At 41.4% G+C, this 18,608-nt stretch overlaps 1 long non-coding RNA gene across 2 annotated transcripts; it reads right to left on the bottom strand.

The window, feature by feature from the left end:
- Positions 1-8,474: 8,474 nt before the first annotated feature.
- On the bottom strand, positions 8,475-14,182 carry LOC129007840 (uncharacterized). Of its 2 annotated transcripts, none has more exons than XR_008492400.2 (3): positions 13,872-14,182; positions 10,546-10,656; positions 8,475-8,552 (listed from the first exon to the last, which is right to left on the bottom strand). It is a non-coding gene; the product is annotated as an uncharacterized LOC129007840 (long non-coding RNA). The 2 variants fall into 2 exon arrangements; XR_008492401.2 differs by lacking the exon at positions 13,872-14,182 and adding an exon at positions 11,712-11,983.
- Positions 14,183-18,608: the final 4,426 nt, after the last annotated feature.

The following is an 18,608-nucleotide window of genomic DNA, read 5'->3' as shown; positions in this document are numbered from 1 at the left end:
TGGAGGGGAGGGGTGGTATACGGTAAACACACCTGATAGCAATAACTTCAGCATGCTCTGAGAACGACCCTGTATGGCAGACACACCTGAATACAGTTCACAGTTCCCAGCTCCCAGCTAAGGAATCAGGCAGTGGCCAATCCCCAGATGCATTTCCTATCTATGAGAAACATCTGAGCTCCAGCACGCTCCTGTGGAGATGAGTCCCCTTGTTTCGGGCTTTGAGTGAAGGTTGACAGGTGGAGGTTGTTAGGGGGAGGGCACTGAGTGAAAACTTAGTTTATGGTATTTTTGTTATGAAGACATTTAACGTAAACTACATGACTTTTGCAAGTGATTGTGGTTCTCCTGCCCACCCCACTGCCACTGGACTCAATCTCCTGTAGGTATGTCACCAGTAAAATCCCATGTCTAGCTCGCTGACTCTGGGTCTCTTCTTGGGCCTCTTGAATCTGGTCCCATTGGAGTTGACTGGAGTTCAGCACAACATGGGGTATTAGCCCTACCAGATATTAAAATATGCTACAAAGTCATAGTTAACATTGTCTTCTACTGGCATAACAATTAATAGCCAAAGGAATGGAAGTGAATCAAAAAATTAGAAGTAGGCCCAAATATACATAAGAATTTGCTGTACGTAGAGGTAGTTTTTCAATGCATTGTGAAAAAGATTAATTATTCAATATATGGTTTGGGCTAACTAGCTAGGCCATCTTAAAGAAAAAAAAAGAATCCGTTCCTCATTTCTTTATACCAAAATAAATTTCAGATAGATATAATATTTAAATGAAATACCTAAATCATAAGAGTACCAGAAGAAAACACAAGAGAATTTTTTAACATAATTTAATAGCAAGGACTTCTTTAAGCATAACACTAAGCCCAGAAGACATGAAAAAAGTGGATAAACTTTGTTAACATAAAACGTTAAATGTCTTCATAACAAAAATACCATAAACCAAGTAAAAATAAGCAAGCAGTAAGGAAGGAAAAAATATAACAAAGGATTAATATTCATCATAAAAGTAGAGTTTTAAACAAGTCAATTGAAAAAAAGTGAAAATGCCAAATGGAAAAAAATAATGAGAAACATTATTACAGGAAAAAAATGCAACCAACTTTTAATCATGTGAAAAGATGCTCAATTTCACTCACATTAAAGGAAATGCAAAGTAAAAATCACAATCAGATTTCATTTTTTGCCTACTAAATTGGCATAGAACAATAAGTTTGATAATGTACTAGGGAAACAGGCACTCTAATGCACTGCTCTTAGGAGTTCTAAACAGTACAACCTCTTTGGATGACAGCTTGGCAATATCTGTCAAAATTTTAAATTCCAGACCTGGATGAGATTGGAGACTATTATTCTAAGTAAAGTAACTCAGGAACGGAAAATCAAACATTGTATGTTCTCACTGACATGTGGTAGCTAAGCTATGAGGATGCAAAGGCATAAGAATGATACAATGGACTTTGGGGACTTTGGGGGAAGAGTGGGAAGGGGTTGAGTGATAAAAGACTACAAATATGGTGCAGCGTATACTGCTCTGGTGATGGGTGCACCAAAATCTCACAAATCACCACTAAAGAACTTACTTATGTAACCAAATACCACCTGCACCCCAATAATTTATGAAAAAATAAAATAAATAAAACTTAAATTCCATATCTGAAAATTTATCAGATAGTGTATACAAGGATGTTTACTGTCATATTATTTACAGTAGCAAAAGAAAAAAATCGGAATGCATATTAATAGGAATCTATATACATTCTGATACATTAATAAAATGGAATCTAATGTAGCCATTAAAAAAAATCAAGCAGGCCAGGCACCCTGGTTCTCGCCTGTAATCTCAGCACTTTGGGAGGCCAAGGCCAGCGAATCACTTGAGGCCAGGAGTTCAAGACCAGCCTGGCCAACATGGTGAAACTGTCTCTACTAAAAATACAAAAATTAGCCAGGCGTGGTGGCACATGCCTGTAGCCCCAGCTACTCGGGAGGCTGAGGCAGAAGAATCCCTTGAACCCAGGAGGCGAAGGCTGCAGTGAGCCAGATTGAGCCGCTGCACTCCAGCCTGGGCAATAGAGCGAGACTGTCTCAAAAAAAAACAAAAAGAAAAAGAAAGCAGAGCTATATATATTAATATGGAACAATCTCCAAAATGTTAAATGCAAAAGGAAAAATGCAGAACAGTGTGTATAATATTCTATAATATCTCTTTTTTTAAGTGGAGTATATAAATACATATTTTTAAATGGAGAAGATCAGCGATTTTCTAGTTAGGTAGCAATCCATTTATAGTTGGCAAAATCAGTTTAGTAAATTGCAACCAACATTCCTTAGTGCCTGTATATTTTATTTGGAGATTTTTATGTGTTTTATTTAAATACTGATTAGATCATTTGATATTAATTTTATTATGTTTTTCTTTATCATATATAGTAAAGGTAAGTATTGTTTGGTGTGACTTTTGTTAGTTATATAATTGCTAGTGGGTTTTTAATGGTTTGAATGTGTCCTCCAAAGTTCCTGTGTCGGAAACTTAATGCCCAATGAAACAGTGTTGAGGGGAGAGAACACTAAGGGTTGATTAGGTCATGGGGGATCTGCCCTCATGAATGGATAAATGTTATTATCACAAGAATGGATTAATTATCTCAAGAGTGGACTTGTTATAAAATCGAGTGTGACCCCCTCTTGTTCCCTTATTCTCACACTCTCTTGTCCTTCCACTGTCCACCTTCTAACATTGGATGGGGGAGCAAGAAGGCCCTCACCAGATGTTGTCCCTCAACCTTAGACTTCTCACCCTCCAGAACTATAAGCCAAATAAGTTTCTTTCTTTATAAATTACTTAGTCTCTGCTATTCTGCTATAGCAACACAAAACAGACTAAGACAAATGGGAAGTGTATTTTTTATTCTGGGATATAGACAAAAAAAGTTTGAAGAACACTGGTATTGACTGTCTTTGGAAAGACAAACAACAAATTGGTAAATGGCCTTTAGGGACTGAAATAAGGGACTGCATCAGAAATGGAAGGAGATTGACTTTGTCCACATATCTTTGTACTATTTGTATTGCCTATTCACTTTTTTTTTTTGAAGAAAAAAGAGAATGAGATAAAAAGCAAAAAGGTTTTTTTTTTAAGTTATGCTTTTTATAGTAAGGAGAGTGCTTACTTATATTTCTATTGAGTTCATGCCAGGGAAAATATAGAATTTGGGGGCTCTACTGTTTTTACCCTACCTTTTGACCTACAGTTTTACCCCTGACTCTGGAGACATTTTTCTTCATGTTTATCAATTCATACATTTAATTCATAATTATACAAACATTGATAAACTTCCAGAGAGCAACTCTTTTCAGTTATGCGTGCTCTTGAGTTCATTTAAATCCTCAGTTTTACATACTGTCACTATTAAACCATTTCCATTTTTCTTTACATATTTTCTTTTAACAAAATTAATCTTTATCAAAATCATTTTCTATATAACATTTTAAACAAATATTTGATTAAGTTTTGTCCATATCATATAATGACTAGTTATTATTTCTACCATTAGGAAGCTTCCTTTGCCACCATTTTGAACAATTCCAGTCTTCTTTAATCCAGTTTTGTATATCTAAATCGTATCATGTGGATCCTTACCAATAAACCATGTGTGGTTTTAGTTGCTGTCAGTTTTATTTTGTGTTATTTCAATCATGGATGTTTATTATGATTTGGCTAAAGTGTTTTAGAGTTAACCCACGAAAAAATTATAAACATTCTTCCTGAGATATTTCAGGCTTACTCTGTGGTCCAAGAGTGGTCTATCATATTTTGAAGCCAAATTTTGGTGTCCTTCTGAAAACTTGGCAAGATGTATATTACTTCTCCAAGTCACTAAAAAAGCCAAGAACAAAACTCTGATCACGTAGTGGTATCAACAGCTCTCATTTTGATTGGTGGTGTCAAAATGCATTGTTTGACACTTAACAAAGTGCCATAACTGTGGGGTCAAAATAGTAGGATCAAAGCATCGGAGTAGGCACTGTGCTAGGGGATTGGGTTGTAAAGATGAAAATGTCTACTACTTTTCTTCAAAAAAAAAAACAAAGTATTGTCTTACGGATAATCCAAATCCCTAACAAATAATGATACTGTAATGAGTAAGTGCTAATTACAATATTGCTGCAAACATCGTTAGGAATTTTATATGTTTGGGACCCTTAGAAATAAATTTTTCACAGTAAGCAGGTGGAGCTTGAAGCACTAAGGTCTGTCCTGCTGGGAACTTTGCTTTGACCAATGTGACCAGGTGTGCTGGGATGGGGACAGGTAAATACAGAGAGTGGAGATGAAATGAAGAGTATGAAGCCAAGATCCAGCGAGTCCGATGTAGGCAATTAATATTGTTTCCATTCATCTATTTCTTCTCTGGCCATTCTTCTCTCTTTTTCTCCCCTAGGAATGTAGATCTAAAACCTGAGCTCCCAGAGAGTCTAGACCTGGTTTTCCTACTGTCTCCTTTCATGCCTGCTTTCCGTCCTCCCACCCTGCCTCCATCGGGGTTTGAAAACACCACTCCAGAGCACAAGTAACAGAGGCTCTGGGAATATAACTCCTGAGAGGAAAAGGGACCAACAGAGGAGGCTGATGTTCCTCCCTGCTTCTGGAAATCCAGTGTGTCCATCGTGAAAATGTCATTTAAATTCCACATGGTTCTTCCTTCTTCCAGGGGAACTTCAGCTGGCTTGACTCCTAAACCATTTATTTATAATGAATTTCTGTCCTGGGCAAATACTAACGCTAATAACCACAGCATTAATTCTAGGGTTTATCTAAATGGATAGTTTTTGGGCTTTGGTCAAAATGTGCTTCTGTCTGCAAAGTTACATGAGTTTTCTTCAATGGACAAAACGTTTGACAAGATAGTAATCATTTTAGCAGCCAGTTCCCTGCCCAGAAACAGACTCAAATGCCCACCATTGAGGCCTGCAGACTCACTAGCCCTCTGGCTTGCCCCCTTGGAACTATATTTTTACTGCCTATAACCCACTTCCCAGACAAATCAGAAAGGACAGTGGCCCAGACTAGAGAGGGAGAGTTCCCAGCAAACTCCCTTACCCATTCCTCCTCTTCTGCCTGATTCAGGGCCACACTTCTCAGTAAGGGAGCTACAGAGCCAAAGGGAGCCCACATCTCATGCACTCAGTGGTCACAAACCCAGCATTCCCCTTCACAGGCCACACCTGAAGACAGAAAGCTGAGGAGGCAAACAACACTCTCTGCAAGGAGCGGATTGCAGGCAAGAATTAATGCTTTGGAACATAGTATTATTGGATTGATTTTAAATAGATGATCCGCCTCTCTTTAGTAATAAAAGGCAGGCTCTGAAGGGACCCAAAGGAATCAAAAGAAGAAATGGAAAAGAAATGAGAAATAAGAAAAACTACCCCCCCAAAATTCTTCCTAGGTTATTGCTCTAGAAGGATCTTTAAAATTCTGCTCCAAATTGCTGGGTCTCTGACAGCGCTATTGTGATAAACTGATGAATGTCTATTTAATACCAAAACATAAAACATATGGATGGTTATTTAGAGGACAAATGCATTTTGACAGATAACTAATTTCATTCTCTTGATAGGACATATTTTGTCAGACTCTTCATTTCATTTGAGACACAATCGTTTTTGGTTTCCAGTTCCTTGCCGTGGCGGAAATGCATTTGTCAGGCCCTCTAGACCCAAGACAGGTTTAAAATATTGTCATCACAACTCTGCTTAAAACCAAGCAAAATTGGAAATATTTCCTATTACCCATTCACAAAAGAAACCTTACCAAGTAAATACCTTTTTGTACCCAGTTGGGTAGCAGAATCATTCAAAGTCTCTAGTATAGATTGTACCAAATACCACCCACCCATGACATATTGAATTACATATGAGCAGAAAAGGAAAGGTGGGTAATTCTATCAATGCTTAATGGGCAGAAGGAAAAGGCCCAAGTTTGTATTGGCAAAGCTCTACTCCTCCTTCATGTTTTAGTTCAGCAGTTACCTCCTCCTGGAGCATTTCCTGACTCATCCAGGCAGAGGTAAGCTTACCCTCCACAAGTTCCATTGTTCCCAGCCATGCCTCCACTAGACCCTTTTATCACTCTGCATTTTAATTTTTCTGGTAGAGAACTTGACTTTTTATTTCTTTATCCTCAGTGTCTAGCAGAGCACCTAGTACATAGTAGGTGTTCAAAACGTATTTGTTGAATGGGAAAGTAAATGAATGATTATCTCTATTACAGCATTTATCACCTGAAATTATTAATTTACCTACCATTTTCCTACACCAAATCATGAGTTCCTTGAGTGTGAGAAATAACTTATTCATCATGTGCTTTTTCTAAGCCATGAGCATAGGGTCTGGCATATAGCAGGTACTCAATAAATGTGTTGAAAGTATTGATGGATGGATAGATGGATGACGGATAATTGTTTGAAGCTGCTATGCATCCTAGTATTTCTCAAAGTCATCAGCTATATATATACCAGAAGCATTTCTTTGCTCAGTTTCTAGTCTTTGGATTTTGAAATTTGAACCTCATTTTTCCAAGGATAGGAAGCATCTGTTTTAAAATTGGTTTCCTGAATACTCAGGAACAAATGGGGAGCTCTTAAAAAATCTAGAGAAGATAGCTTGAATATCTGTTGTTAGATCCTATTAGATATCCCCCAAAATGCATTCTCCTATTCTTCCTTAGTAATAGAATCCCCAAAATTTTGGCTCAGCACAAGGTGCCTGGAATAATAATATTTATTTTCTAGCCTCCTTTACAGATAGATATGCTCATATGAGTCAATTCTGGCCAATGGATTTAAGTGGAAGGGTCACATGCAACTCCCTGGAAGTGTCCTTAAAGAAAGGCAGCATGACTTTCTTTTTCCCTTCTTCCCTTCTACTGTTAGAATACAGATGACTAGATCTCAGGCAGCCATCTTGAATCATGAGCTGAAAGCTACATGTTGAGGATGTCCCAACAGCAAGATATCAGCCTAGGTCCTGACCACTTTGTAACTTGTCCAATAAATCCTGGATTCTCAATCTCTACGCTTCTTTCACATGAGAGAAATTTGGGGGTTTCTGTCACTTGTAGTTTAACCAATCCTAGTGAATATAGGGATCTTGGCTGGCCACAACGTAAGAAATATCAAAAATTTCCTATCAAATTGAATTGAATTGAACTGATACTAGGCACACTAAATATTAGATACACTAAATTTAGATAACAGAAACTTCACTGGAAGCACAAGATAAGAGATTTTTGAACCGGACAACGTATCTCCAAGAGCAGCTAGCCCCATATCCTACTCTGCTCTGGGCAAGTTCCCACCTGATGCTCATTTCATCCTTAATATGAGGGAAGAAAAACAACTACTATTGCTAATATTAAAACAATCCCTTTTTGTCCATCAGACACAGTCCCAATTTGGAACTGTGGATCAACAAACAATCTCCCTAATAAGAGAAATCCTGCAGACAGGAGAGGTGAGGAGAGTTTTCACTTGAGTTGAAAGTTCTCACTCTCAGCCCATAACTATGAAACATCTTGATTCAAATAGGCAAGAGCTTAATTTCCATCTCCATTTAGAGCACTTTGACTGTGGTCATTTTTCTGATAATGTCTGGGAATTTCATGGCTTTTTAAGCAAGATGAGGTAGAATAGTTGGATTTACTGCGGGTGAAATGCTGGCAGAAGAAACTTCAATTTAGCAACTGTTATCATGGACTACTAATCGAGGACTCCTCGGAAGAGTGAGGCCACTGAAAATGGTTATTACTCAATGCTAATAAAAAAATTATGGATCTAATAAAAGTTAATGGGAAAATATCATGTGCCATAAAAACTGCAGACAAAGCAAAGAATGCTGGGCTGGGGGAGGAAATTCCACGATAATTTTGTATTGTCTGGGAGCCAAAATTGGCCATGTCCATAATACTTCTGAAGTGCAAATGGACACGCAGATCAAATTAAACTGTGGAATACTTAGTAACAGAATCATCTGCTTTTGTAAAAATAGAAAGGAGCAAGTGAGCTATTACCCAGCAAACCTAACTCATTAACTACAAGTAAGACCACAGTCCATTCTTGGCTATTCTTTGTAAATACGAGTAAGCTTCTTTCTTAAGGATTCTATGTGTTTCCCACCTAGATTGAGAGCTTCATTCCTCTAATGGGGCACTGTCTTGTGTTTGAACAGTGTCTATGGTTCTTAGGAATTTAAGCTTCATACAGCATCCACAATCCCTATTGAGAGATGGAAAATCAGAGGAATTGATAAACCTTCTCCCATTCATTTGGCTGCCGTCCTAGCCGGGCCATCATCATCTTCCACTTGGACTTCTTTACAGCCTCCTAACTGATTTCCCAACTTCTACCTGGCTTCATTCTTTTCCCACCCATTCAGATCCATTCCCCACAAAGCAGCCAGGGTGACCTTTTAATTTACAAACACAATTGGATCATTCTTCTGTTTACAATCCTTCAGAGGCTTCTCTTGGCTCCTAGAATAAAAACCAAAATCCTTATCAAGGCTCAAAAGGCTTGGATCCAAAAGATCCATAATTTGGATCTGACCCATTTCTCAGTCTTCTCATGAGCCACCCAGCCCTTGCCCCCACACCCAGCCATCTAGACGGGAGCACACACCATGCTCTGTCACTTCTGGGAGTTTGCACTTGCTGCTTCCACCTCACCCACTTCTGCCAAGATCATTATAACTCATCATTTCATTTCCTCAGGAAGGGCTTGCCCTGCCCCCAGATTAGGTTAGCTTCTGCTGATACATGCTCAGAAGGCAATCTACTTGCCCTGTTGTAAAATTTAGTGTACTATCAATTACCTGCACAATGTCTGTCTTCCCCACTAGACTTTAAGCCTCTTGATGATAGGCTCCATGCCTGTCTTATTCACCACTCTGCCCAGCACCTAGTGCCCTGCATGGTAATTACAGACTCTCAAATCCTTCTTAACCACCTAAATGAATAAACAAATGAATGCATTACCCCAAAACTTAGAAACGCTTTGCTAATGCCACTGATTATAAGATGAATTCACTATTCAGAACCCTGTATAACATAGAGATTAAAACATGTATCCAAGCAGAGATTTAAAACCCAAATCAGGCAGGTGCAGCATGCTTGGAGGGAGTGAACTTCATGGGCAGACACCACGTGCAGCCCCTGCCTGGAGACAAAGAAACAGGGGTGCCTTTTCGGCAGCCTCGAATTGCCTCCCAAAGTCAAAAATGAATCTTGCCAGGAAGCCTCTTTCATAGTTTATTAATAAGAGCTCTTAGGATGTTGGAGTTGTGAAATCATTATGAAACCTTCAGAGTAAAGATTGGTTCAGGCAAGAATTATCAATAGGATGCTAAATCCAGGGGGGAGTTTTGATGCTTGTATGGTCTTAAATTGCTTATTAGTTGCAAAGGATAAAATAGTAACTATATGGTGGGGAAATTAAACAACACCTTGACCAGTTGATCAAAATTAAGAAGGGGCAGATTGACATTGTGTGACTCTAGATGTAATACCCTGAGAGCAGCACAGCATCACTTAGGTAGCATTCTGACCTAGAACACACAGCCCAAATCCACGATGACAAAGCAAAGGATAAACCCAACATGAAAGGCTAGGAGAATATTTCAGATTAAAGGAGACTAAAGAAACAAGACGATAAAATTTAATACATTATCCCAAGTTTGGATCCTGCCTTGGTGGGAAAAAGTGTTCCAAAGGTCATTATAGGGTTAACTGACAAAATTGGAATACAGAAAATGGATTAGATAAAGATATTATATTAATACTAAGCTTACTGAAGTTGATAACGAACCTGTGGTTACACAGGTGGTTCTGTAAGAGAATGAGAAAAAGAATACCCCCTCTTTTAGGACAATTTACACTGAAATATTTCAGGGTAAAGGATCACAATATATACAACTTATTTTCATGCGGTTAAAGAATATATAGTTTGAGCTGGCTGACCAGGCACGGTGGCTCACACCTGTAATCCCAGCACTTTGGGAGGCCAAGGTGGGCAGATCACTTAAGGTCAGGAGTTCGAGACCAGCCTGGCCAACATGGTGAAACACCATCTCTACTAAAAATACAAAAATTAGCCGAGCTTAGTGGCTTGCCCCTGTAATCCCAGCTACTGGGGAGGCTGAGGCATAACAATCATTTGAACCCTGGAGGTTGAGGTTGCAGTGAGCTGAGATCGTGCTACTGTACTCCAGCCTGGGCAACAGAGCAAGACTTCATCTCAAAAAAAAAAAAAAAAAAAATATATATATATATATATATCCCACACATACAGAGAGAGACAGAGAAAGAGAAAAAGAGATGACAAATCATAAAGCAAATGGATTAAATGTTAAAAATAGAGGAATCAGGGCACACTTTGTACTGTTCTTATTCTTGTAACTTTTCTGTGAGTTTGAAATTATTTCTAAATTAAAAAATTATAAGAGGCCTTCAGGCCAAAACTAAAACAAACCTTTTCCTGCTCCAAGATAATCTTCTGGCCAACAGGTGAGAAAAACAACAAAGCACTGGCTTGTGTCAAATCTTGTGAGGCACCAGAATCTTTGTCTGCACTGTAACATCCCTGAAAGTAAGGCAAAAATGGAAGTGAACTTGTACTCCCATTTTTGGGGAGCACACACATAGGGATCACATGGGAGCACACTAAGCTCCCACGTGCTGCCGCTTAGAACTCTTGTGGGCCCCAGAAACCACCCCAGAAGGCTTAACATGCAAAGCACCACCGCAGAGCAGCACAACTGCCTAAGAATGTCTGGTTGCTTAGCAACCCAGACTCCTACTTGACTAGATAAAGCAAAAGACTTCCTTCTCTCTGGGTCACAGTATTGATGCACTACACTGAGAATGCCTCTGTTGGTCAAGTTTTAGGTGAGACTCTGGCCAGAGTCAAGTCTAGGTTCTGAACCACAGAAAGCAGCATCCATGGCTCTGAGGGCTTGAGCCAGACACAAAGCCTGGGGATCTAGAAATTCAGCCTAGAAAAATTCAAAGCAAACAGACCTTTTATCAAGTCACTTCAACTCTCTGAGCCTCAGTTCCCTCATGGGTAAAAAGAGACAGCTAGTATAGATCCGTGGTTCTCATATATATCTGAATTTTAGGACTACCTGATGAGCTGGTAGCCAACTGTATTCTGCTACCAATGAGATCAGAATCTGTGGAGGCAGGACCCAGGCATCAGTTATAGTTGTTTTTTTTTAAAGCTCTTCAGATGTTTCAAATGTGCAGGTAGGTTTGAATGTGTCCTTCCAATATTCAGGTGTTGCCAAGGTGATAGTATAAAGAGGTGGGGCCTTTAAGAAGCAATTAGGCCATGAGGGCTCCTCCCTCATGAATGAGATTAGGTATCCTTATAAAGGGGCTTGACAGAGGGGGCTTGTCCCTTCTTGCCCCTATGTTGTGTTGGGACACAGCATTTCTCCCCACCAGAGGACACAGCCCTCCCTCACCAGAAAATCAAGCCTACTGGCATCTTGATCTTGGAGTTCCTAGCCTCCAGAACTGTGAGAAAATAAATTCATATTCTTTATAAATTACCTAGATCATGGTATTCTATTATAGCAGCACAAATGGAGTAGCACAGCCTATTAAGTCTATTATCTTTATTGGTACTGTTACCTAAAAGGGTATCTTGAATCCTGGTCTCTTCTTCCCTCCTTTTCCACCAGGTAGAGCCCTGTGACCCCACACAGCTCTGCCCTACCCCTAGCACTAACCCTGACCCAGGTTAGCTTTGCTGCTCTCGGTCATATTTGCTGCTTGTCCATCCCCTTCTTTCTTGAGGCTCAGGCCTACTTTGTGCCTGTCAAGAACTGCGAAGAGCCTGATATTTTATAATACTTACAAGGTAACAAGTTAGCCTGCCATATTTTCATGATTACTTATAGAAGATATGAGAGTCCAGGGTCAGAGACAGGAGGCAGTTTACTACTTACAGTAATTGCAGCAGCAAGTGTATCATTATTTTTTTGCACCAGTTCCCTAGGCCCCAATGTCTACAAGGCAACATAAAGAAGGCCACACGGCACTTGCACGCACAGTGGGTTGTATTATAAGATAGAAACCCTGAACTTAGGAAACTTAAATCTTTATAAGAGTCAATAGCTATGACTGCTCTTTGCTCCAGAAAGAAATACAATCTCTATTTTCCAGGCTGTTCGCTATACAAACACCCTTGGAAAGATAGTTCAGAGCAAAAGGAAGTTGGTGCTTGTCTCCAGAATGTGCAGAAATGGGAGAGATCTGTGAAGGACTGCCTCTCATCACACCCTATGCTGGAGCCCCTGTCTTGCTCATCAGCTTGCCCTTGCTAATTCAGAGTGTCCTACCTCTGAACCCCAATTCTGCAGGTGGGACCTAACAGCTAACTACCTATGTCCAAGCACCTGAATTGCTCATAATTCCCTAGATTACTTCTCTCCAAACTTTCTTCTCAGGCAAATGGGTGCCCAAGTCTCTGACCCCTGGTGGGAACTCTCCAAGCTAGAACAGAACAAAAGAATGTGTGGAGCTAGCTAGAGGCTGCAGAACAATGAACCAGGGAAGACAGTAAGAGCATCATTCAGGTTAAATGGAGGGTTGCAAGCTAATCACACAGTCCAAATCACTAGTTCTCAAACTTCAGTGTTTCGGTGTTGAAGTTGTTTCACAACTTCAGAGTGTAGCAGAATCACTTGGAGAGAGTGCTAAAACACAGATTGTTGAGCCCTAACCCAAATGCCTCTGATTAAGCAGGTCTGAGCTGGGGCCTCGCAAATATGCACTTCTAATAAGTTCCCAGGTAGTGCTGATGCTGATCTTGTCTAAACTGTCCATCCAAGGTAACTGGGCTGAGAAATAACAGTCAGATTGAGAGCAATGGAAGGCCAAGTGGAGGAGGTAACAGGAAGGTTTAGGAGAACCTGAAGGGATATGATTCAGCTGTGCAACCCAGAGGCCAGACACTTCCTATAAAGCTCCTTCAGCCTTGCCTGTGGGTCAGGGACAGTGCTATTATAGGGTCATTTAGGACAGTGGGATGTTGGGCTTCCATCATGTTGACTACTCGTTATCCCAGATGCTATTCCCCCTGTTAAACATGGCTCCTTCCAGTGTCTGTGGCTGGCTCTGCTCTTAGGGTCTCATCCTACCCCACAGGTAGACCTTGTTGGAGTTTCTGTTCCTCCCAGCCCCCCTGCTCCCAGTCAAGTTAACCCAGCCATGTTAGTTAGCCTATTTCCCTTCCCCACATTTATAGCTCATACACACCCACCAAATTCATTATTCCCCCATCTCTGCTGTGTACTCAATAGGCTGATACCCTCACAGACTACAATACCTGGGCTACCTTTTGGCCTGTTTTCAGTTCCATCTGGCTAATGGGACACACTGGCAAAGATCAAAGGATGACAGATGAGTTTCAGCTGTTCACTCTCCTCCTTCCTCCTCAGAGCTGTATCTCTTGCAATATTTGCATCCCATACTGTCTCTTCTGCTGAGTGGCCCCTGCTCCATTGAACTAGCTTTAAAACTGGAATATCATTTCTATAAAGCCATTTCCTCCTCTTGTCCCTTCAGTGCTCGGGGTGGTAATGGCTTCCTGCTGTTATTTCAGGGGCATCACTACCCATCACCTGTTCCCCTGGTCCTGCCTACACTGCTGTAAGGAGTTCCTTCAGTGAAGTCTCCTAAACCTCTGATCAAGATTCTGTTTCTACCGAGGACTGTCGAGGGACATACTTGTCTCGCCTGATCACACCCCAAGGTGTACCATAGCTCCTCTCTGCTGGATGGAGGTACCTGAAGTGGGTCCTTCTCAGGAATAGAATTGATAAAGAGCTTCCTATAACTTCTTGAGAGTCCATCTTGAACTCCACCCCACTCCGCAGGGCTCCCTTAGTGATATGAAGACGGCAGCAAAGGTAAAGGAACAGCAGACATGACTAAGATCTTGTCAGCCAAGCATTGGTGGGCTCCTCTCCCCAGAGAGCTTCCCTCAGTGCCAAAGAGCAATAGAGCAGGCTGCCTCCCAAGAGCAAATGTGCTTCTAAGGCCCTGCTAACAGTTTCCCAAAGTCTTGTCAGGAACAGGAGGCTGGTACCAGCAGCACTCCGGAGTCTCTGCTGTTGCCATGGTAGCAGTAAGGTCACTGCTTAGCAACAGACCAGAGCGGCAGGAAGTTGCTAAGGTATTTTCTCATGTGTTAAAGCAAATGGATGTTTATCTCAATCTTGAGTGTAAATACACTGTAGGGAAAAAAAGAGAAAACATATACACACAAACCACCTACTGATGTTCAGAGCTGCACGTCTGCTGATACTTGAGGCCTGAAGCATATGCCTTCTCGCTGGAGGAAACAGAGAGACCATAGATGACCCAATGAAGTACATCCTCTTACCCCCTAAAACAACTGTTCACCTGTCTTTCCACCCACCCAGGCTGAAAGCCTTCCCCACCACTTAATTTCCAATAGAATTTCCAAATCTTTGTCCTAAATGGTTTTTGAGAGGCCATGTGGTGTACTAATTACATGTGTGGACTCTAAAGCCAGACTATGTGGGTCTAAAGCCCGGCACTGGCCCCCTCTTTCTCTGTTACTTTGGACAAGTCACTTAACCTCTCTGTGCCTCAACTTTCTCATCTGTAAAATGGGTATAATACTAGTGCCTACTTTCCAGGATTATGTGAGGATTAAATAACTTCTTCCACGTCAAGCACTTTCAACAGTGCCTGCTATACACTGAGGGCATTGTTAGGGATAGCTGTTAGTAACATTCAGTGATATCATGGATACTTTCCCATTTGCCAGGCTCTATATAAAGAACGAAGCATATAAAAGTTAGAAAGAAATTGGCCCTGTCTTCATGGGGCCCACAGCTATTCCAGTGCCAGTGTGGCAATGGTAAAGACCAAATTCTTTGGATGGTTCTTCAAAATACCCCCAAATACTGGCCTTGTCTCCTTAAGGAGTAGTTGTGAGATTTAAATAAGGTAATCCATGTAAGAGTTCAGAATGGTGTCAGGCATACAATACAGGCTCAATAAAAGTTACCTATCACTACTAAAATTATTTTATTATTCCTCCCCACAAACCAGCTCCAAACTTGTATGTGTTCAAGCCCCTAAATAAACTCATGCACTCCCACATCTGGGTCCTTCTTGACACTGCCCGTGACCACTCGGAATACTTTCCCCTTTCCACCAGTCTCGTGTCTGCATGACCTGCAAGACCAGGTTCTGTCATACCTGTTCTTGAAAGTCCCTCATCTACTTCATGTCATGCTCACCCCTCCAACCTAATTATGTTGAAACTCCCATGGAGGTCAGTGTCTCTTCTGCCTTGTGTTTGTGTTTTGCTTTCTAAGCCAGATCACAAGCCCTCCCTATGAGACTCTTCTTATGCATCTTCTCACATCCCGTCAGCCTCATCTATCTTGGGCCCTTTACCACTGTTCCACCTCTATTGTCACCAGCGACCAGCTCTGCACTGCTGTGACCAGGCAGCAGTTCTATGGTAACAAGCTTCACCCAACAGCCACCCAGTCACCACGCCGGCTCCTAGGGCCACTTTACCACACAATGCATGGGTGATCATGGAATTCACCAGTCTTACTATGGCCCCCATCATCCAGAAGCAACATCCTGAAGGAATGGCAGAATGAGCAAAGGCATCTGCCCTGTAACAACACACCAAAGGGTTAGGACACAATCACTGGTGATGTGGTATGTTCACTGAGCAATGAACGATGTTGGCATTGTATATGGTGCTGTGTCCCAAACAGCAGGGATACACAGTCTGGGAACCAAGGAGTGGATGTAGGACTTGTCTCTCTCACCATCCTTCCCACTCACTCAGAATTTGTGCAGCCTATAGCCTGGACCCTGCTGGATAAGAGGTCTGGTTGTCAGGGAAGAAACTCTTCTGCCAGTAAGGTTCCACTGAACTTGAAGCTGACTGCCGCTTAGTCACTTGGCACACCTCATGCTAGTGGACAACACAGGAGTTATCGTACTGGTGGGATTAATAACCCTGATTACCAGAAGAAGCTAGAGTTATGGCTGCACAATAGGAGGAGGAAAGATTCTTTCTAGAACCCGGGGGTTTCAGTGGGGCTTTTCTAGGTGCTTGAAACCCAGCAAAAACTATAAAGGGGCAATTGCAGCAACCATGGTTTAGCAAGGGAATGGCAAGCAAGGGTAAATGTAGCCTAGTTCTTTGCTACTCAAACGTGCCCATGGACAAGCAGCATCAACACCACCTGAGAGCTTCTAGAAATGCAGAAGCCCAGGTCCCTCCCCAGACCACTGAATCAGATTCTGCATTTTAACACAATCCCCAGGTGATTCAATGCACTTTAAAGTTGAAAAGCATACTCAGCAACCCACTGGACAAGCAACCTAGCTGGAGGTGAGAGAAATCTAGAATCAGTCATGGAGGTGGTTGGGCAATGAATATTCGTTATGGCCTAAAACCAGCAACAAGAGTGGGAACTGTAGCTTCTTTTCCTTATACTCTTCAGAGAGAGTGGCTGGTCCCTGCCTTGATGGAGAATTAATGACTGATTGCTGGTAGAAATGTGAAATGATGCAGTCTGGCATTTCCACCAAATGGTAAACATAGAATCACCCTGTGACCCAGCAATTCTACTCCTCCCAAGAGAACTGAAAACCTAAATTTCTATATGACTGTTCATAGCAGCCTTATTCGTAATAGTCAAAAAGTAGAAACAACCCAAATGTCCATGAAAATTATACAGGAGGATCCTTGGAAATTATACAGGATCCTCCCTTTCCTCAGAGAAAGGGAGGAGAACAGATAAAAACTTGCCCCAAGTCACACAGCCTATTCTAAGTGGAAATTATACAGGATCCTTGATTTTTCTATCAGGATAACGATGGGAATATAAAAATGAATGGAAAGTTGGTGGTAAGAAAGGACGCTTAAGCTGGTGAGACAGCTGATAAAAATTTCTGCTGTAAAGTAAGGACATTTTCCCAATAGTTCCATGTAATCCAGATGGGAAATCATCAAAAATCTAGAATAAGCATCCTAATGGAAATGTGGTCTGGAAAGGTGGGCTGGGAGTCCCCTTCACTAAGCAGGAAAGAAGCAGGCTGCGTGAGAGAAGAAAGAATACTACGCACGAAAGCTTTCATCTTAATCTGACCACAGAGAACAGCATGTTTACCTGGTGTGAGTACCTTTCAGGGAGTGTCTGGGTTTCCTGTACCCCAGGGCCTGATCCACTACAAATACACAACAAGTACTTGATAAAAAAATCTAATTGGATTGTGTCTGTGTTGGAGCTAAACAGTCTCTTGCTGTTTAGGGGAAACCCCATGTCCAGTACAACCCCAGCACCTAACAGAGTGCTTTGCACTTAATGAGCATTCAATAAATATTTGTGAAAGGAATAAATGCCTAAATGAATAAGCACTTTTAAGCCTGAAGACAGGTTACTGCCTGTATTTGTGAGACCTAACAGAGTGAGAGAAATGAATTAGCAAGTTTAACTCCTAAGGGAAAAAAGAAAGTAACTGACTGTGCTTTGGCCCCCAAAATGTTATCTCCCTCATCCACCATTACCACCAGCATTGAGGTGGGACATCTGCAATTTGGGGCCTGGGTTTTAAAAAAGAAAATCCCCCAGTTGCTGATTTGGGAGATGGCAACATAGAATCTTCTATCTAGAAGAGACCTCAGAGATCCTGGAGCTATTGGAGAAAAAGAAGCCCAGACGAGCTGTCATTTGTGAGGATGTGACAAATGGCTGGGTAATTTCCCAAGGATAAGCTAAACCCGGGCAGGGAGTTCATGCATCAACAGCAGTACCTATAATATCAGAAGTTTAGGAAATTGACACTGTGTCTGTCACACATTATTTGAACTGAATACTGTTCTGGATAATTCACTCCTCCCCAAAATGTGGATATATGATGATGGTTTTGCTGGGACATATTACAAAGGGAAAAAGAAATCTTCCCAAATGCTCCCATGCAGAAGGTGCAAATTTCACACAGGTGACTCATGATGAAGGGCCTGCAGAGACCTACAGACTCAGCCGATTTCCCAGAACTGCCCCTAGAGAAACATTCCCAGGCCAGAACTTCAGAAACCCAATCACCTACTGCAAGCACTAGCATGATAAGGGCAAAACTGTTCCCCAAGGAGAGCTGTGCCCTTGGGCAGAGCAGTGGAGCGAATTAATTTCTAATAATGAGACTGTGAGCTACAGTGTTTGTCTACAAAACAGGCTTATTCATGAAGAGTACATTTGTCAACTAATTCAAGAGGCATGCTAAAACTCCATTGTTTTCTGAAGACTCTTCTTGGCTCTGTAAAATGTGATGCACGCCTTCAACGTGTGCAGCAGAATCTGTGAGATTGCAGAATGCCACATTAAACTCGGAGCTCCTGGGCTAATGAGGGTAAGTCCATTTTGCAGTAATGAATTGTTGGTAATAGCCCATCATGGAGCAGATGTCTCATCCATCATTGCCCCGGGAGTCCGACACTCTGAAGTATTCCCATTAGAT

This window comes from Pongo pygmaeus, chromosome 9 (genome assembly GCF_028885625.2).
Source record: "Pongo pygmaeus isolate AG05252 chromosome 9, NHGRI_mPonPyg2-v2.0_pri, whole genome shotgun sequence".
Taxonomy (NCBI): domain Eukaryota; kingdom Metazoa; phylum Chordata; class Mammalia; order Primates; family Hominidae; genus Pongo; species Pongo pygmaeus.
Note: the sequence above shows the minus strand (reverse complement) of the source record. Positions and strands in the feature narration are given on the sequence as shown.